Source organism: Mirounga angustirostris, unplaced genomic scaffold, assembly GCF_029215605.1.
Source record: "Mirounga angustirostris isolate CCGP_5_RB_7025 unplaced genomic scaffold, mMirAng1.0.hap1 SCAF_1, whole genome shotgun sequence".
NCBI lineage: Eukaryota > Metazoa > Chordata > Mammalia > Carnivora > Phocidae > Mirounga > Mirounga angustirostris.
The window spans coordinates 44,262,173-44,284,580 of record NW_026991709.1 but is presented as its reverse complement, the minus strand read 5'-3'; the positions used below and the strand labels follow the sequence as shown (position 1 = coordinate 44,284,580).

Here is a 22,408-nt window from a genome sequence, read left to right as displayed (position 1 = left end):
ACCTATGGTGTAGGCTCTTGCCAAACTGCTGCTTTTTGTTCTATGTCCCAGGATAAGCAGGTCTGCACGTGAGCCCTTTAAAATCAAAATCTTTGTTCCCTACAACACTACATTTTTCTTGAACATAATCCTCGTTGGTTTTCAAAATGAGACATTTCAGGGGCTCGTCTCTCTGGTGCAGGACTCAAGGGTTGGGGTGCCTGGTATGGGGCATAAACCTTTTCTTCTTAGGGAAAAGCTCCATTTATATTTGTTGTTTTTCTTTTTTGAGATCCCTCTACGTTGTGGGCAGCCACACTGAGCATAGGTTTCTGGTGAGAGCATGTCTCTGACTCTCCTATCCATCGTGGTGTGGTCCTGCAGGTGTTCAGCTAGTTCTCAGGTTCTTTTCAGAGGGAATTAGTCCACATGTAGCTATATATTTGTTGTGTCTGTGGGAGGAAGTAAGTTCAGAATCTTCCTAAGCCAGCATCTTGAACCCTGACATTAATTAACCTTAGTTTTTCTTCTTCCCTGTAGCTGATGCTGTCAGTGTTCTGCCCACTTCCTCTGACCTTTCAGAATGTTCTAACATCAACTCTGTGCATGAGGATTGGTTTTTTTAATTCCCCAAAACTACAGAAGCTCTGTCTGTGTACACACCAGGTCAGAAGTGCTGACAAATTAACATCCCTAGGGGAAAAGCCCTCAGCAAATAACTCATTGAATTTAGGCTTTGAGATGTGTTTTATACTGTTTCCCTGAATGTTCCAATGGTATTAAGCTCCAGTTATCCGTGGTTTTAACTAGCTTAATAAAGTTTATTATTGCTTTATTCCTACCATCCTTTTTTTATATCACTTTTCCTTCCAAACTTTGATCCCAAATAAACTACCTATAAGCATTAGCTTATAGAGGAACTGCAACTAAGTTAATTGGTACCAAAATGATTCAGTAAATGGATTACTCACTGGACAAATGGCAACAAGGATTCCACTATTGGCAGTAAGCAGGACAGTGACAACCCCTGGAATTCCAGAATATCTAAATTGCTAACATTCTTACCTGTGGTGAACTGAGATATCATAAGGTGGAGGGGTTGCATTAGTTTATGTAATAACTCCAGGATTTAAGTGACACTACAGTAGTCAAGGTAATTACAATAAATTAAATGTTATCAATGCACTGGAAAAAATGATATGCACAACTCAGCCAACACCCAACTCAGAGCATGGAGTGAAATAAAAGGACTTTTTAAAAATAGCATTTATAGATACACTAGCCTCTTACAACAGAAAAACAGTTAAGGATGCAAACCAAGCTTAGGATCTGACTGTGCAAGAAACCAAACTGCAGAGAAGAATGAATTCACAGCCTCGTTGTGTCTCTTGCATAAAGTCAGGAAGTACATGGAAAGATCTAAGACTCAGAAATGGAAAAGGATGGAAATATTTGAGAACTTGAATCCCCAGATCTCCCTAAGATGTGTGGGCCTGAAGAAATAGCTCTTTCACCTTTGCTAAAGGACAACAGCCTCCCTTTGCCTGGGAGACAGGCCGTGGCCTTATCTCAGGCAGATATCTGGCCAGCCCTCTTCAAGATCTCTCTCTTTGCCTTCTTCAAGGCTTCTAGGCCAACAAGTACAGTTAACTCTCAGTGTAACTCAACTATAGAAGTACTCTCCCTTCATTGGGAGGGAAGGGATTAATGATCAAAAGAACTACAAGGGCTAATATGTATAAGCAGGAATACTGAAACAATGCTTGGGAATGGATCTCAAGACTCTTGGACAAGGGAGGGCAGAACATAAGGCCAGATAAAAGAGAGATGATTGATATGGGGACCATTCACCTATAACCCAGAATTTACTGACACCTAGAGCCGTTATTACATGCTGTCAAGATCTTAGGATACTTCTTTGAAGCAGGAATTGGTGGAGGCAGTGATAATAATCTAAAGTAAAAAAGTGCCAAGTTTTGATGAGGGGGCCAAAACTGTGCCAAGTTTTGATGAGGGGATCAGAATTTGAGAGATAAGCATACAACTGTATGCTGTATTAAAACAACACTAAAGAATCCACCAGTTGACTATATTCCTGGGATGGCCCTAAACACACACCTCCCTCCAGCAAAGGGGAATGTGCTAACGAGGAGAGCCCTATCTTGGGAAACTCAGGTTGTGATTTATAGACCAGACTTGAAAGTGGAGTTGGAGGTCTGCTTACTTGGAATAGCAGAGGACAGATGGCAACACTTGAATGTAAGATGAAAGGTGGACATAATTGTCCTAAGTGTCAAAATAGGCAGCCAGGCTAGAATGGCAACCAGAGGAAATGGACACACAAGGATGTGTGGCACTGGCTAAAAGATCATGATGTTCCACGATGTGAGATAGCTGAGACACCAATGACGGCACTGCTGGACTTCAAAACCAAAGAAGTTCAAGACCAGAACACATCAAAGCTAATATCAGTGCTAACGGTGAAGTTACTATCCCAGACCCACATTCTGCACTACAGTGTTTCTCATACCCCAAGCCCGTCAACTAAACAGCAGGCCAAGTCCCTTGAGGAAAGTATGATACCAGAGAGGGTACCACAAGCTCTGGGAAATTAACACACACTCCAAGCAGTCCTTAACCAAAGGTTTCTAGAAAATTGGTTTACAAATACAACAGTTCACTTGCCTCCAGTGATGGATAAAGCCAAGGTACCTCCCAAAGACATTTCTTGTACTTGAACTATTGTCTCAGGGACAATAATTTACAAGCTTTGTGATCTGGGAGATTTATTTTGATTCTCCTTTCTTAATGTAATAAAATTAAGGGTACTTATCAATTAGCTTATTTCAATCATTTAATGAGATAACTTATGTACAATGTATAGCATAATATTTAATACATGGTATATATTGAAAATATCGGTTCCTAGTCTAGAGGAAAGTAATCCAGGTTAGTGAAGGAAAGTAAGCCCCTAACTTAATTGTCATGAACTATTATGTTGATGTAGGTCAATCAGGCATTTCTTTTTAGAAATTTGAACTAAGAAACATGGAATGAAGGGTGGGTTGTGGGTAGGAGGACCAGTTAGCATTTGGAACTAAATCTGAAAGTTTATGATATAGAGTGATTATAAAGACTATGAGAACAATGTGGAAGTCTAGTTTATGAAAGAATTAGATACTGGGAATAACTGAAACCATGAGTTATTCCTACTACTTTTAGAGTCTATACTCTCTCACTAGGTAATCTCAGTCAGTCTGCTGATTTTAAATATAATCTTCATACCAATAATTTCCAAATTTCTATCTAGAACTCTCACCTCTCCACTAAATCCCAAACTCATATATACAATAACCTTTTTGAACACTTAGATGTCTAACAGATATCACAAAACATGTTGAAACAGAACTCTTGGTTTTACCCTTCCACCCTTCCACCCTTCTGCTCCTCTGCCAGTCTCACTCATCTTAGCAAATGCAATCACAATCTACAGGTAGTGAGGACAAAAGTTTAGGAGTGATCCTTCACTTATTTTTTCCTCTCATATTTGACACACAATTTGACAACTAGTCACATTAGCTTTACTTTCCAAACATATTCAACATACACCACTTTTTCTCCATCTGTGTTGCCAACAACTTAGTTCAAATCATCCTCATTTCTTACAGGTGCTATTGAATTGTCATCCAACTAGTTCCCTACATTTACTTTTGCCCCTTCATGATCCATTTAGTAATCATAGTGGAGCAAAAATGACCCTTTAAAAATATAAAACAGGGGCACCTGGGTGGCTCAGTCGTTAAGCGTCTGCCTTCGGCTCAGGTCGTGATACCTGGGTCCTGGGATCGAGCCCCGCATTGGGCTCCCTGCTCAGTGGGGGGCCTGCTTCTCCCTCTCCCACTCCCCCTGCTTGTATTCCCTCTCTCGCTGTGTCTCTCTCTGTCAAATAAATAAATAAAATCTTTAAAAAAATAAATAAATAAAACAATTATTGGGGGAAACTCATCAATATGAATATGAAGACTGAATTTTCACAAGAGAAATAACAATATATACTTCATTTTAATCATCATCATCCATCTCTCCATCCAACAAACATATAGTAAGAATGCCATGCAAAATGCCAGTACCAGAAAATCTAAATCATTCAATAAATACCATTACCAATATTATTAAAGTATTGATCAATATTATTACCGTATTTATTGAATGAGCACACCCATTGTGTTAAGACTTTACATGCAATATCATCTTTAGTCCTCACAAAAATCTTATGAGGGGGATAATATTATTATCTACATTTTACATATAAGGAGATAAAGTCTTATAGAAGTTGAGTCACATATTCTAAAGTTCGTGAACTAGCAAATATCCAAACTTAAAAAATCAAAATCTTAAAGGAAACATAATAGTAGAGAGTGGAGAAATCTAATATTCACTGAGTAGATGAGTCACATTATTGGAGAACAACAGAATACAGACTTATAAAGCCCCACTGCTGAGATTTCAGACTGTCTTAAACTAGTTGCTATGAGGCATAGGTTTATTACATCTTCTCTACTTTTTGTTGTGCAGTAGCACAGTTTTAGGGGAGATCCCAGGCATGTGCATCATTAGAGTTTTGTTTAAATAAAAATTAACAGAAATAAATTGTTACTTTTTCCAACCCCCTTGTTTTAACTAGTGAAAATTCCAATGTAACTTATTATTTACTTCCAAAGATTCCATTATTTTCACAACACTTTTTCTGCTATGTTGACAGGAATTTAACAAGGGATTAAAATTTAATAACTTCTATTATTCTTTGTAGTTACAAGGTTCTCAAGTCCATGATGCATTCCCAGTTACAGATTCTTTACATTATGAAATAGGAGATTTCATTAAAATTAAGTAAAACATGGTTCTGCATATATGAAAAGATTCATAAGATAAAGGCCCATTATGTATCTTTATTTGGTTCAAATTTTCAAAATTAAATTGAAAACCTCTGTGTATACTATGGTAATGTCCTTAGCCATTCAACATTGCCAAAACTTATTTTTTTCCTTTTTATATTCTCCAAATACTCTACAACTTCAGAGATTTCTCTCCCTTTTGGGTCATAAGTTTTGATTCCCCAATGCCACTGCATTGCTGTTATCCAAAATCCTATTAATGACTCCTTGTTATTTTCCAAATCACTCTGCACAGTATTCCTGCTCTGTTCAATATACTGACAGTTAAGTCTGTAAGTATTTTATTTCATTCAGTTCTTAGTTTTTTCATCACTGTGATTCAAATTTTCTCCACCTTTTATTTTCTCTCTTATACTGGGTATCTGGAATTATCTGGACAACTTTTTCTTCCTTTTATTAAATTTTATCTTAATGCCTTCCTTATCACAGGGAAAATTCTCCTGCCAATTAATTCATTCAGATCTTTGCAAAATGTGTAGTCTAGCTTGCCAAGAACCCCTCTGTATAGAATCCTAAACTCTGTAACCTGCTGTTTACTTAACGTATCTTTTCATTCCAAAGTCATAGCACTCAGCTAGAAGGAATAAAAAAAGGCAACAGAATCCATCAGATTTCTTCCCAGAACCTCAAAAACCTGATAGTTATTTTCCAGCTTTGCGCTAAGTGCATTATTTGTATTCATTTTAGTTAAGCTGGGTTCGAAGCCGTCTAGTCATTCAATGGGTCATAACTATCTGGATATGTTTAAACTCTGATACACTCATCAACATTAGTTACTATCACCTCTTATTAGCAGTTTCTTAATAACCTTTGAGGAGAGAAATTTTATTTCTAATTACCAATCTCTTAAGTCATTTCTGTGTGTATGAATTGTTATTTCTTTAGAAGGTTTAGGAAGACACTTGAAAAGAAATGCATATGTGTTGAATAAGGCTCTAAAATTTATTTTCATGTTCATTTTTCCATTTAGCAACCTTTGACACTAACCTGCTAAAACATTTGCTCAGAAATGTAGAGGACATGTTTACCCCATTTCCTACTGAATACTGATTCATATAACTATGAGAAAAGCATGTGTTTTAAACATTTTTATCCCTTAGAGCTACCAGCAAATGATTCTTCAGCTGATTTCTTCAAAGCATTTTTCATATCACACAAGCACAGTTTGTATTTGCTCTTACTTGTAACACTTTCCGAGTGACTCCTATATTTTAATTAAAATGCATCCAACTGAAAAGTCATTAGCATAATGTGTAAGAAGGTGGTAAATACTAGATTTACTAATATGGATAATAAGATGAGTGTTGTTCATTATATATCCTTTTAAATCATCGAATTCTGTCTGTGATGGTTAAAATACAGATTATTCAATAAAAAGTGCCAACCTTGATCCTTATTTCTTAAAATTTCTGCCTGCTTCTATAAATACACATCATAATATCTTTTTCTTAGGTCACATATTCCTTTTGCCATTAATCTTGAAGTTTACCAAAAATGAGTTCAAAAAAAAAAAAAAAGGCTGGGAATACTGATAACAAGTATTAAACTGAACCAATCTTAACTTCCGCAAATTAAGTGAAAATTTTTCACATAAAAAAAACTGCTTCCCTTCTGCCTCCTTGGAAAATATGCAGTACTAAATACCTTAAGTATTTCCTGCATAGACACTGAAAAACCATAAACAGAATGAATAAATACCAAGTCTATTCACATGTATGAATAAAACTCATTAAAATACATGGAAGCCTGAATAAATGTAACAGATATAGCAGGTCCATGGATAAAAACAGTATTGTAAAGATACATATAATCCATCTTTTTGAAGGTCACCTTGTCAGCACACATCAAATTTAAATTTTTATACCCTTTGATACAATATGTCTACTTTTAGAAATATGCCATAGAAATACAAGAATGTTCACTGAAAAGTATTGTTATTAGTGAAAAATTAGAGACAAACGAAATATCTACAATAGGTCAATGGGTAAATAATGGTTGATCTATACTTTACATAGAGTTGTTAAGATAAGCTCTTCATCATTCAAATCATTCAAAAATTCATTCAATAAATATTTATTAAGAACATGTCATGTGGCAGATAGTGTTCTATTTAGGACACACACCAGTGAAAATGTAAGACAAACTCTCTGCTTTCACAGAATATTTATTAGGTGATACCTTGTTTTAAAGAAAATTAAGAAGAAACATTATGAAATACCACTGGTGAAAAGTGCTACAGAGAAAAATAAAATGAAGTAAGGTAAGGGAGCTGTGAGTGAACAAGACAGGTGTTCTTTTATAGAAGATAATCAAGTGATATCTGAAACTTAACTGAGGGGGCAAGACAAGAAGAAATATGGGGGAAGAGCATTAAAGGAAGAGGAAATAGATCAAAGGGCACGAGTTGGGAGCAAGTGCAACTTATTTGAGAAACAGCAAGGGGCCAGTGTGACTAGAGTTCAGTGTGTAAGGGTGGCAGAGGTTAAGAAATGAGTTCAAAGAGATAGCTGAGAAGAAAGATCACTAAGACTCAAGCAGGCTATAGTAAGGATTTTGACTTTTGCTCTTAATAAGATTTCAAATGACTGGAAGGTTTTGTCATGAGGAATGATGAGATTTGGCTTATATTTTAAATGGGTCATTCTGGTTGCTATCTGGATAATAGGCTGCAGAAGGCAAGTGACGGAGGGACATCAGTTAATATGCTATTAAAATAGTTCAAGTGAGAGGAGATAGTCTCTAGACTAAAATAGCAGCAGTAAATGTAATGATACCAGATATATTTTAAGGCTGACCTGATAGGACTTGCTAATGATTTGGATATGGGGTGGGGTATAAGAGAAAAAGGGAATGACAAGTATGAGATAGGTCAGCACATGCTAATATAGAAGGTTGTTTATGATGTATTATCAAGTGAGATCAAACAAACCTGCATAAAAAATCTGTAGAACTGGACCATTTTAATTTTTTTTTTAAAGGCCTGGAAAGATAGATACTGATAAGGGAAATTTTCAACTTTGAATTGTAGGCCTTGCTCCTGGGTTCCCAGGGAAGCTATACTTTAACATTTAGCAAGGTCAAAATGACTACCTGAAACCTCAAACCATGGGCTCTATTTCTGCCCCAAGCAGACTGTAAATCTGCTTAAAGAAAGTAACCAAAAGGAGCATTCTGAACAGAAAAGATAAGAAAAAGTAAGAAACTTTCCTGCCTCCCATAAGATTAAAGTCATACAGCCTGCATATACTAGAAACTTAAGATAAGGTCTCATCTTTCTGAAAAGTTAATTTATAACTTTTTATGTAAAAAATGTATATAACCTTACACAAAATGTTCCCTTACTGGAGCACTCTCTTATTTGTGAAAATTGTGTATCCCGGGCAGCTGTCCTAACTTGGGCTGGAATAAAGCTCTCTCTCTCTTTCGCTCTCTTTTTTTTTAATTCTGAAAGGTTTGTTCATTTTGTGTCAACAATACCAAGTTTTAATTAGGAGTTAACAGTAAGGAAGTAGTTAACATCCTTTAAGAGAGCAAGTAGAAGCCAAAAACTTCACATTTTACTTCATGGACTTTGCTATTATTTATTTTATTGCTAATATGTATAATTTCTGTAAGTAATACAAATACAGGGGTGCCTGGGTGGCTAAGTTTGTTAATTATTTGCCTTTGGCTCCAGTCATGATCTCTGGGTCCCAGGATGGAGCTTCCAGTCAAACTTCCTGCTCAGCGGGGAGTCTGCTTCTCTCCCTCTCTCTCTCTCTCTTTCTCTCCCTCTGTTCCTCTCCCTGGCTCGTGTTCTCATTCTCTCTCTCAAATAAATAAATAAAATCTTAAAAAAAAGAAATACAAATACAAAAGTGGAAAAATGTATATATGATTACATTAAACATAAAGCTTCTATTTTGAAGATACTACAAAGTGACAAGACAAATTATAAACTTTAAATACTTACAACATATGTAATAATAAATATGTTCAGAATACGTATCAGAACATATAAAATGAATTCTCAAAAATCGACAAGAAAAAGAAAACATAAAATGAAAAGAGGAGCAAAATACTTGAACAAAAAAGGAAAAAAGAATGGCTAATAAATATGAAAAGAAACTCACTCTCATAAATGAACAGGAAATGCAAATTAAAAATACCCTGAAATTATTTTTTTTACATCCACTAGCCTGGTAAAAGTTAAGTAGTCAAATTAATTATTATTATATGTGATGTGAAGATATAAAGCTATGTATAAAAATGTGAAGTAACAGACACTCTTATCCATTGTTGGTAAAATGTAAATCAGGGGCGCCTGGGTGGCTCAGTCGTTAAGCGTCTGCCTTCAGCTCAGGTCATGATCCCAGGGTCCTGGGATCGAGCCCCACATCAGGCTCTCTGCTCAGCAGGAAGCCTGCTTCTCCCTCTCCCACTCCCCCTGCGTGTGTTCCCTCTCGCTGTCTCTCTCTCTGTCAAATAAATAAATAAAACATTAAAAAAAAAGTATCCTGTAATTCCCTTTAAAAAAAAAAGAAAAGAAAATGTAAATTAATACAGCCACTTTATGAAATACTGCATTGTAAAATAAAGTTGTAAATATATTAAAAAAAACTATTTTAAAATTGCTTCTGTAGTGAAAGAAAGGAGAGATGATAACACGAGTCTTTAAATTAGAGGTGACTATAGCTCTGATAATTCACTTGTAATTTTCAATAACATAAATACTAAATGATTTACTAATCAACTTCTCAATAGATAGTGATTAAAACATTTAAAATGTAAAATTTGTACTTTATTTTTCAAAGATATAAATACTAAATTGGGTTTCCAAATGCAATTTCTCATTAAAAAAATTAAGTATTTGGTTGTCATACAACAAAGTATGGCAAATCTAAGTTACATGGTATGGTGAAAAATATAGGCTACGGAAAATACAGAAAATCCTGAATTCAAATACTGACCCTAATACTAAATAGAAAGTAAGTTTAGAAAACGTATCTATTATGTGTGCGTCACTGTGCTCAGTGGTGCTTATCAGGTTATTCAACACAAGGCTCCAACCATAACTAGCTCCCCTTCTTGTCTGGATGGGGGTATGAGGGGAAGCTAAGCGATGAGTCTCTTCCTGGTACAGCATGGAAGAATGGGACAAGTACTCAGTCAGCTTGGGTAATAAAAAAGGATTAAGTTTTCCAAGAACCCTGGTTGCCAGAATTAGGGCTACCAACCTTTTCTACCTTGAGCTCAAACCATGTAAACCACAGTTACCTAGATTGCTGAAAAATAGCAAACCAACTCTTTAATTCCAATCTTCCTTCCTTACCAGAGACCATGCTACTTTTTCACGACTACCCCAGGTCATAGAGATCTCTTCTTTTTCTAAATTACCATAAATCTATGGACTATGAAACCAAGTTTGCATTTATAATGTACTCAGCACAGTTTTCTGTGTTTGTAATAAAGGAAAGAGTTTATAACTTAGAAATTTCAATCAAAAGATGTGATTTTAACCCATGACTTTAACACAGTGATTTGAATAAATTTAATTACTTAATCTTATCTAATCTTCAAATTCTGTATCTATACAATAAAGAAAAAATATGACTTCACAGGGCTGATATGAGGGTGTTATACCTCCATAACTTAAGATATTGATAAACTTTGAGATACAATGTAAAACAGAGCTATGATAATGATGATGCTGATTTTTGAGTTCATAATCTATTATATCATAAGCAGGGATTGTCTCTTAAATACCTGAATTCTTTCAGCTAAAAATTATTTACCTTTTTACTAGGAAGTATTAAAAACTGAGTAGTTAGTAATGAGTACTTTTTAAATACTATTGCTTTATCAAGTAAGTTCCTCTTCATTAAAATAAAAGATAATGAAACTAAAGAAGGCATATTTCAATTTTTTTATATCACAAATATGAGATAAAGTATATTAGAACAAGAATTTAAATCAAATGATAGGTAAAAAGTAATGCAGGATACAAAAGTAGATGGTATGGAACCAGCATCTGGTTGTAAGATAAATATTGGTGATGCTAAAGAAAATGTGCCTTCTACCAGAGCATTTATTATTTTTTCTTGAAAATGGGATTTGAAACAATGAAGCAATTAATGAATAAGAAATGAGTTATTTTTCACTATTATGTCACTGCCAACACTGAATATCAGATCTTAACTAAATAAAAAGAAAAGCCAAGAAGTCAAAACTAAAATATACTTTATAACCAAAGAATAATAAAAAGAAAACATAAACATAGGCTAAATTATAAGAAAATTGTAATTAGTCAATACCACCTCTCTTAAATCACTAATGCCAATGGAAAATATTTCAATGTTTAATGCTGAAGAACTAGGTAGAAATTATATTGGTAAAAATAATATATCACAATGGAAAATGGCAATTGTGATGTGTACAGAAATATACATATATAAAGTAATGAAAAGTGGGGCGCCTAGGTGGCTCAGTTGGTTAAGCATCCGACTCTTGTTTTCAGCTCAGGTTATGATCTTAGCGTCCTGGGAACGAGCCCTGTATCGGGCTCCCCACTCAGCAAGGATTCTACTAGTCTCCCTCTCCCTCTGCCTCTCTCCCTACTTGTGCTCTTTCTCATAAATCTTTAGAAAAGTAAAGTAATGAAAAGTGAATAAAGTTCAACTTGGACATATACAGTAAAACAATACTTAAAATTATGTCACAGAATCAGGAGGCGTGAGAGTAGACAAATAATTAGTTATTAAGGAGTAAATGTGTCTTCGAAAGATTCTTTCTTACAAATGATTATCAGTTGTTTCTGTTTAATTTCCATTGTTCAGTATTTTCAATTTTAAAAATCCAATTACTAAAGTTATTTGTTCATGAATTAGTACATTACCAGCTGATAAAAAGGCACAGTCCTTGACTTCACAGAATTTCAAGTTCATAAAGGAGAGAGCCACAAGTCAGTACACCTCAGAACAGCAAGGGCAATAAGGGTTACACCACCATTCTGCACAAGATGCTATGGGAGCCTAGGATCAACAGTGATTAACTCTTGCCTAAGAGGTCCTAGGCTTCACAGACCAGACATGGTATCAGTATGTGAATTGGGGAATGAACGGTCTTAGCCAGACCAAGAACTGGAAAATAAGAGAATCCCTAGTAGGTAGAGAGAAACAGATTAGAAATTCTAAGATGGAAATTGTGGTTGGAACATGAGGCTGTTGGAAAGAAAGAATACGAAGCTGGAAATTCAGGTGCACACTAGGTTTCCAAGAATCCACAGAGCCCGTTAAATACAGCAACTTCAGATAATGCAAGTCATCGAAGGCTTTAAAACTGAGGTTGGCCTAGATAGAACTTCATTAAGTTAGAAGACATTGAGTGAAAAGGACATTATTTTAGAAAGTGAAGGACACAAAGAGTGTAGTGTTAAGACTGTTAAGTTTGTGGACATAAAGCATTTAATGTTAAGACTTGAATTTCTAGTAGTCAATATGGATTATGGTGCTGGGGCTCAGACAAAAGTTCAGGACTGTAGAAAATATTTTGATTAATATCTAGCCTTCTATGATTATGGTAGCCACAGATGAGATGTCGCAGGGGGGAATAAGTTTAAACAGTAAAGGAAAAATGGAAGAGAAAGCGCTGAAAACACTGATACTTAAATAGCAAGGAGAGAAAGGGAAAAAATACAATTTAAAATTGTATTTGCATTAAGTAAAAAATTTCAGGAGTAAATTCTCCTCATTCCTCTTTAATGCTTGTAAGTCATTAAAATTGTTACCTATTTAACCCTATATCATTCTCTTGCAATCCCTATTAATTATAGAGGTTTAATGTCATATACTGTACTAATAGATAATACTATTTAGCATGTTATATGCACACTTCATTAAATATCTCATTGAATTCTCAAAACAATCCCATGAGGTCATTAATTATTATTAACCAAATCTTACTAATAAAGAAACTGATGCAGAGAGTGGTTAGGTGATATACCCAAAGTTACACAACTAATAAATAATGGAGCAGAGTTTTGAAAACAAAGCCCACCTTCTCATCAACTACATTACTTCTATATACTTCATATCTTTTATTACCAGTAGTTACTTTTGTTTTATGTTATCATTTTCACCTTAATGATTTTAATTAAATTCTGTATTATAATTAAATTTAAAAGAAGTGCAAAACCACCTACAACTCCTACTCTATCAATCAGTAACCTAGCCAGATTCTCATTTATCGAGGACCTATAAATAAACAGCAGTGTTCTTGGTTTTGAATTAATAATTAAGTGCAACAGACATAGTAATAATCCAACACCAAAGTTTCATCTAACATCATATTTGTTTAGTGTTATGAAAGGATATAGGGAACACAACCAAATTTCATACACAGCAATAGGCAACAGCATAGCAGGAGACTCCAAGGCAGGGCTTCCAAACATCCCACTTACTCAGAATTGAGGACATAGAATCAAAAAGACAATACAGGGTATGTGAAGACAACCTCATTTCAGGAAACCAATCAGCACTGAGCCCCTTAAGCTTTTATACCTTGCTCTGATTCTCTGATGTATCAATATAGTTACTTATCACCCAGGAAGCCATCTCAACAATTAGGTACAGGTATTTGGTTTAATAAGAAGTAACCTGGCCAGATTCTCATTTATCTTGGATATGGTAGATACCTATAAATTCCTTGAATTTGTGGTACAAGGAGGCTGTCTGGAGATAAGAGAAAAGATGACTAACCAGTTATTAATACTTTCCTTCCACCATGAATTTAATTACAACATGAAATGATTTCATTTAATTCATCTTTATTAAAATATAATTACATGTTAAATGCTTGTTGAGGTTTTTCTTAAAATTGATTTTTTTGAAGATTTTATTTATTTGTCAGAGAGAGAGAGCACAAACTGGGGAGCGGCAGGCAGAGGGAGAAGCAGGCTCCCCGCTAAGTCCCCGATGTGGGACTTGATCCCAGGACCTTGGGATCACGACCTGAGCTAAAGGCAGATGCTTAACCGACTGAGCCACCCAGGGATCCCTAAAATTAATTGATTTTTAAGATATCTAATCTCTTCTAACTTTCAGGGAAGCAAAGTAACATCAATAAGATCTGTTACATTTTCTTAAAGCTTAAAGAATGCACTGATCCTTAATATTTGAAATATATTTTAAAATATCCAAAATATCCAAAATTACACCAAGGTCAAACATGAACTGTAACAGAGTACAGACTTTGGAGTCACCAAAAAAAAAAAAAAAATAGTTTCTTTTGCATGGTAGCAATGATAGAAAATGTCCTTGATGACTTACAGGACAAACAAAGCATATAAAGTACATATTAAAACAACTGATCTATAAAACAACCTAATTTTTAAATGAGTATATCTATTTTAAGAACATACGAAGTGTATTTTACCAAAGTGCAAATGAAAATCCCAATTTTTGCCCTTTTACTTATTTTTAAATGGTTGGGAAAAATAATCTATCAAAAACGTGTGTAGAATTGGAAAACTGTATGGAGGTTCCTCAAAAAGTTGAAAATAGAGCTACCATATGATCCAGCAATTGCACTACTGGGTATTTACCCCAAAGATACAAAGGTAGGGATCCGAAGGGCTACGTGCACCCCGATGTTTTATAGCAGCAATGTCCACAATAGCCAAACTGTGGAAAGAGCCAAGATGTCCATCGACAGAGGAATGGATAAAGAAGATGTGGTATATATATACAATGGAATATTATGCAGCCATCAAAAGGAATGAGATCTTGCCATTTGCAACGATGTGGATGGAACTGGAGGGTATTATGTTGAGTGAAATAAGTCAAACAGAGAAAGACATGTATCATATGATCTCACTGATATGAGGAATTCTTAATCGCAGGAAACAAACTGAGGGTTGCTGGAGTGGGGGGTGGGGTGGGAGGGATGGAGTGACTGGGTGATAGACACTGGGGTGGGTATGTGCTCTGGTAAGCGCTGTGAATTGTGCAAGACTGTTGAATCTCAGATCTGTATCTCTGAAACAAATAATGCAATATATGTTAAGAAAAAAAAAAGAAGAAGAAGAAGAAGAAGGTAGCGGGAGGGGAAGAATGAAGAGGGGGAAATCGGAGGGGTAGACGAACCATGAGAGACGAGGGACTCTGAAAAACAAACTGAGGGTTCTAGAGGGGAGAGGGGTGGGAGGATGGGTTACCCTGGTGGTGGGTATTGAGGAGGGCACATTCTGCATGGAGCACTGGGTGTTATGCACAAACAATGAATCATGGAACACTTCATCTAAAACTAATGATGTAATGTATGGGGATTAACATAAGAATAAAAAAAAAAACGTGTGTAGATTTTTATTTATTAAAATCACATGAAGAATTTTACTGAGAAAATGTTGATTTATTACAGTTTTGCCATATTTCCTTTTCTCCACATACATTTTGGGGGCTGATACTATTTTCTGTGTATCAGAACCATAATGGTTTTAATAACTGCAAATTTGCTCTCCTTCACTTTTCTGCAGCCTTTAAGATATGCTTATAGTTCTCAACTTCAATCTCTCAATTTTATTAATTATAGATTTATATATTTTTCATCATTTGATTATAGATATAAATCCATGAGTATTTTTGTGCTGCACTAAGTGATTACCTTTTTTTTACTTAACCCTCAAAAATCTATAAGGTAGGTGACATTATTTTAGTTATTTTACAGATGAGAAAACTAAATATGGAATTGCTAAGTATTCTGACAAAAGTCATACAGATCTATATTTTTATCTTGTCAGGCTAGGAATGTATAATTCTTTTTAGAGTAAGTTGAGAACCTGTCCTAACTCCAGTATCTGGCTTATACAACCTTCATTAGCCTTGGTCATATACAAATTAGTTGCTCATTCAATTTGTCCAGATGTGCAATTCAGAAAATAGAGGGTAAGTGAAGACTACTTCCTTTCAGGGAATCCATCAGCTCTGGGGCTCCCTACTGGACAACACAAGTCTATAAAGGAAAACAGACTCTTGGGGAAGATGGTAAATATGGAATCACAAAATCTATTTAGGGGTATTTTATTAATCCAAGGGAAAGGTGATGGTATCATGGACCAGAGTGATTACAGTAACGGTTTTAAAAGGCAATCAAGAAACAGGCTATTAACTACAGAAAACAAATTGATGGTTACCAGAATGGAGGTAGATTGGGGATGGGTTAAAGGGGTGATGGGGATAAACAAGTACACTTGTTATGATGAGAATCAGGTGTTGTAAGGAAGTGTTAAATCACTATATTATACACCTGAAAATAATATATACTGTATGTTAACTGGAATTTAAATAAAAAAATAAATAAAATTTTTGTTTTAAAAGAAAAAAAAATTCTGAATATATTTTTAAAGGAAAGCCAGAGAAATTTGCTGTTGAACCCATTATAAAGTTTGAGAAAAGTGAAATAAAAAAAAAATACCTTCCAAGTTTTTGTCTAAAGGTCCTGGAATACTGGGATCTCCCTTTTGTGAAACAGTGATTACTGTGGAAGGAACAGGTTGAGGTGGGTTAGTAAGGAGTTCAGATTTGTATATGTTATATAAGATGCCTGACAGACATCCAAGTTGACCAGGTACACTTCTGGATGTACAAGTCTGAGTTCAGAGGAGAAATATAGGTTGGAACATATATTCAGGATTCAGTTAATATAAAATCTTGAGGCTGAATAAAACCACATGGAGAGTAAATGGCAATATGAGAATCAAATTACCGATCCTTGGAGGAGAAATCAACAAAGAAAATAGAAAAGATAAGAAAAGAACCAAAATAGACTGATGTTATGGAAGCTAACTGATAGAATTGTTTCTAAAAAGAGGTAGCTAATATATATGATTAATGCGGTTGATAATTCAAATAAAATGAAAGCTGAAAATTGACTTCTAAATTTGACAATGTGAAAAAAAAATAAATAAATACATTTGACAATGTGAGCATATGATCTTGAGTTGGGTTGTTTTGGCAGAACAGTTGGACAAAAGTGGAATGCTTTTGTGAGAAAAGATGGGGAATACAGACAGCCTTTGCATGGAGAAGTAATGAAGACAACGTATAGATAATTTTTCAAGGAAATTTTTTTAGAGAAATGTGTAGTACCTGAAGGGGGATGAACATATGACAGCATATTTATATGCTGATGTATATAATATAATTGATGATGCATTAGATTAATACTATTAATATTAGAGAACATGTATCATGAATTGCATAATTCACCTTTCTTACATTTCAATGATAACTTCCAAAATCTTAAATTCACTTTTGTTATCTCCTTTATTTTCATTTAATAGTTAATTTTTATAGTTTATTCCCCAGGAAAATATAGGGTGCTAGCTCATCTTTCCTCTACAATTTTCATATGATGTATGTATGCATACATATGTGTGTATATGTAGAGACACTTATATGCTTCACATAAAGATATACAGTCTCTACTATGAGACAGAATGAGAGGTTTGAACTAAATTATCTCTTACTCCCCAGATCCTTTTTAAAGGACTAGAATCCTTTCTTACAGTCCCTCCAGAGATTTGCTTCATTTATTGGGAGCAGTTATTTATAGAGCTTTTGCTCAACTTCACCTGTCACTATGAACTCCTAAATCTGTTGTATTGATGACCCTTTCTTCTTGACTGAAAAAAAAATATGTTTACCACTTCAATTAAAATTATTTATTAACAGGATTAATGACGTTTTTCCTCTATCTCAATCTCTTAGAAAAGTTTGTTCTTGGTCCATTTTTATCTTAACATTTGTTGCCTCTTTTCAGTTTTGGTGATGCATACTGTACAGAACTTAGAGCAACTAAATTTGTCAGCAGTGCTCTCATTTATAAAAAATAAAGGACTCCATGCTATTCCTTACTTTAGGGTTATGTTTATTATTGCTTATTTTATTTAGACTGGTAACTAATCAGTTCATTCTCATTGAGTCTTTACTCAATGCAACGTGAAAAAGTTAGAATTTTTTAAAATAGGATTTGGACCACCATTCTAGTCTGTCCAAATTAGCAATGTGTTAGGCCATTAAGAAAAGATAGCCTCATATGCCAAAGTTGCTTTACAGCTTCCAGGTAGATGGATTTATAAATGCTTCTGAAATTAATAAATACAAAGTGTTAGGAACCAATAGCCTATTTTATCTATGAAGCATATCTTTTTGCCAAGATTTTTTTTGTGTTTGTTTGTTTTTGTTTTAGCAAGGGAAGAGGGGGAAGAAGAGAGGGAGAGAGAGAATCTTAAGCAGGCTCCACACCCAACCCAGTGTGGAGCACAACGTGGGGCTCAATCTCACAACCCCTGAAATCATGACCTGAGCCAAAATCAAGTCAGACAACTTAACCAACTGATTCACCCAGGTGCCCCACCAACTATTTTTTTTTTAAATGTCTGACTTTGTACATTTAGTTCTATCAATAAACTTCCTGTGTAATTAATATTTTAAAATCAATTTATCAAACCTCATAGGAGACAGAAACAATGATATATTGAGATACAATCACTTCTACCAAGGAGTTTACAACTGAATACTAAGGAAAGAAGAATAAGAACAACAAAGCACACTTCCCTAAAATAATAACTGTAATACAAGGCAAATATGATAAAGGCTATAAACCGAGTATAGATTTTTCTGTGAAAAAGTTGGCGAGAGAACTATAAACAATTAGAAAGATGTCTTAAACTTTAGAAGTGTCACGCTTGGATTGAGCAGGCATGTAAATATATACAATTATAACATTAGCTCTTATACACATGCAAAGATAATTCCTACTTTTTGTGCACTCATCATTTCAGAATTAAACTCTCAGTGGTATAACTATTACTTTTCTTATATCTTTTATTTAAAAATTAACTTCATTTATTATGTTCCTATAGTTGAAGTATGTTTCCCATTCTTCATTTACATATCTTTTGATTACTTCTAAGTGACTATATCTTTTAAAAGTCTTGACTGTGCCTTGTGTGTGTGTGGTGCAGAGGTGCACCATTCCTGGAAGTACCGCAATACCGGTCGATGGAAGGGAGTGGATGGAGCAAGCCAATATTCCACCTCCCTGCTCCAAAAATCCATTTACATATTATCTTCAGATAGAGGACATATCAGATATCAAGCTGATAAGAACAGATACTACATTTGATTTAGCCAAAAGGCCAAGAAGCAATTGACTATGTTTAAAAAAAAATACATCAGTTACAAGTACAATGTGCAACCTCTAGCCATGGAATTACTATCATCCCTCTTTATTGCAATGCATTTCAATAATCTGAGTGGAGATTCATTATATTTCAAAATATACAAAATCTGAAATTTAGGTTTTGAGATTAGTCTTTAAAAAATGCCCTTTTAAGGTCGTTTTGCTACCTCACTCACCTATCTCTCCAGAGTCCTCCTAGGTATGGAGAAATAACAACATTATATGAATATTTAATTACCTTTAAACTTTCACTTGGAATCAAGGGCAATAATAAATATAGAGCTTGAGGTATAGAAAAAAGAGCATATAGAAACTACCTACTGCCATTTATGTAGTATATATACAAGTGCTTGAAAAAGTTGATATACATTTTTATAATCATTTAACCTCAAGCCCTAGTATAATGGATTAATAACAGCTTGATATTTTTATAGTATGTATAAAATAGAACCATGATGTTTTTAATTAGCTAATTTTACATGCTTTAAAACTATCATATTTAAAAAATATTTTTGAGAAGCCAGATGTTTCTCACTGATATATTTTTAATTAAGAAATAAATGGTAAGTTCAAACTAAAAGTACAGACTTTTTCATGTACTTAATTCTGGGGCCTAAAAAGACAAACTGCCATAGAAAAAAAATCTTTCTACTTAAAAATATATGTTATTAAGGAATATGTTGTTTTCCTAGAAACTTTTCCAACCTGGCTCCTATGGAGCTGCAGCATGTACATCCAGAGGAGAAGTAACATCAGGGTCTGGTGAGGTGGTCTCTTCAGTGCCTTCTCGAATTTTCCCCCCTTTTAGCAGTGTTGAAAATAGGTCTGGAAAAGCATAGGAAAGCTATATCAAATTTTCCTTAGGAGGTTTTTTCCATACTGTTTTAGCAACTTTGCATGGTGAAGGTGTTACATGGTATGACATACATATTCATTTTCACTAATGAGTCCTCCCATGTAAAATTAACAAAATCCTCAAGAAAAATATAATTACAGGGGCGCCTGGGTGGCTCAGTCAGGTAAGCCTCTGCCTTCAGCTCAGGTCATGATCTCAGGGTCCTGGGATGGAGTCCCACATTGGGGTCCCTGCTCAGCGGGGAGTCTGCTTCTCCCTCTGCCTCTGCCCCTCCCCCCATTTGTGCTCACTCTCTATTGCTCTGTCTCAAATAAATAAAACCTTGGGGGAAAAAAAGAAAAATATAAGTACACTGCATTAATTCAAATCAGGCTATATTTGAAAATATGCTTGTGTGAGTCAGATCAGAAGCATACTTAGAACTACACAAACATAAAAATGCTTTCTAAGGAAAACTGAACTATTTAGGATGGTTATCCTATATACAAAATGAAATATGATGCTTTAGGACAATATGTCTTTTGATATGCTCTCTTTATAAGCTAGATTTTTAAAAATATTTAAATATTATATGCTCTTATACAGTCCAGAAAAATGAAATGCATTGTTTAATGAGTATAAATAAGAATTACCAAAAATGAAAATATCACTAATTACATTTCTAATCTTGAATGAAAAAGACAATACTGCATGTTGGCAGATATATATCATCTTTAATTTGTTGAAATGATCAGCGTAATTAGTTACAACATGAGAAATATATTTTGATTTGATTCTTCCCCAGGATTGACTACCTGACGTGTAGTAAAACTCTTGGTGATTTAGTTATAGTTGATTTCTAAAATCCATAAAAATGTTGATTATGTATTATCTTCTGGTTTAGTGAAAATGAATGTAGTAATAAATATTTAAAGAAGAGAGGTTGCTAAAACAGTAACCATTAATATAAATACTCAGTGTTACTGGATTAAACTTTATAAGGCTTGGATGGATATTAGAGAGCCAATATTTGAATTTCTGTAGTATAACTGAAAGTGGATATAAATAATAAACAGTATCACCATTTTTTATGGTGCTAGAGTATTTAAAAAAAAACAAGTAATGGAGAAAACTTTTATGTGCTAGGAGCAAAGATAATATTTAAAGTCATCATATTTAATGGACTTTTTTTCCTATCCCATGTTTTCATATTTAAGATAGATAGTACTTTAGGAAAAATATAGTTGAATTATCTGATTGTTTTATGGTCCTTAATCTGTTAACACTTACTTCAATGTCATTTGCCTCCCCAATTGCCCAGTCTTAAGTTTATAATTTTATCTAAACCTCACTGATACTGGAAACACTGTAAAATAATGTAAATGCTATAAATTAATTTTTACAAATATTCTTATACCCACCTGCCATATGATTATGACACATACATACAGTGAAATTATAGTTGCCCAATATGTAGTTTGTTTAATGAAACACAAAATCAGTAGAAATGTCTATTTCCACTTGATATATTTTGTCAGATTTTTTAGAAATCTCTATTTGGTTATTTCAAAACAACAGTTAAAAATTGACTCTAAAAAACAAATGATAATTTACAACTAAGATAAAAACAAATATGTTAATAAAATTTCTTTAATAATGATGGCAAAATAAAATTAGAAATGATCTTTAAGAATAAACTCTAAATACAAAAATGAAATACAAAGCTTCCAGGAAGGAAAATCTGATAGAAATTAATCCTGACCTCTGTGACTTAAATTTAATTATGGAACACTACGTCAAAAACTAATGATAGTCACTATATAGTGACTAACATAACATTAAAAAAGAAAAGTTAAAAATCAAAATAGAGAAAAGTATTCTATTTACAAACAACTGTCTTTGTGGCTTAAATATGTGCAAATTTATTTCTCCCTGTGGAAAAGAAAACTCATTAAAATAGGAAAATACATTTCATATTTTGATAGAAAAACTCTATTAATAATTTAGCATGAACAGTACAATATTGTGGGGGGAAAAACCTATGATTTAATGACAAATTTCTAAAATGACAATATTCACCAACAGATATTGCAGAAACTTAAAGAAAATCATGAACAATCAGAACACCTGATTATGAACAATAAGAAAACCTGCGAAACTGAAAAGTGTGCTCAGAGACAGCTTGCTGTGACCCAAACCCTACAAAATAGAAGGTGCATTTCTTTAAGATCGGCTGTAACATAAGCAAATAAAATTCTTACAAGATAGCTACAAAAATAAGAGTTCATCAGAGTTCCCGAGTGTTCATAAAGTATTCAATATTAAATATATCTTTTAAATATGAAGTTATCAAAGTGAAAACATACAATAATAGTAAAATCAGTTTAATTTTCACAAATTTCTTGCCAACAGGCTGTCA

The 22,408-nt window shown here is 34.1% G+C and overlaps 1 protein-coding gene and 1 non-coding gene across 2 annotated transcripts in view; both read right to left on the bottom strand.

Annotated features, from left to right (window-relative positions):
* Positions 1-22,408, bottom strand: part of EPHA6 (EPH receptor A6) — an 833,569-nt gene that overhangs the window by 679,640 nt on the left and 131,521 nt on the right. The gene's annotated exons all lie outside the window — the stretch shown is intronic.
* LOC123835094 (U2 spliceosomal RNA) lies at positions 18,934-19,122 on the bottom strand. Its single transcript, XR_006788648.1, has one exon. It is a non-coding gene; the product is annotated as a U2 spliceosomal RNA (small nuclear RNA).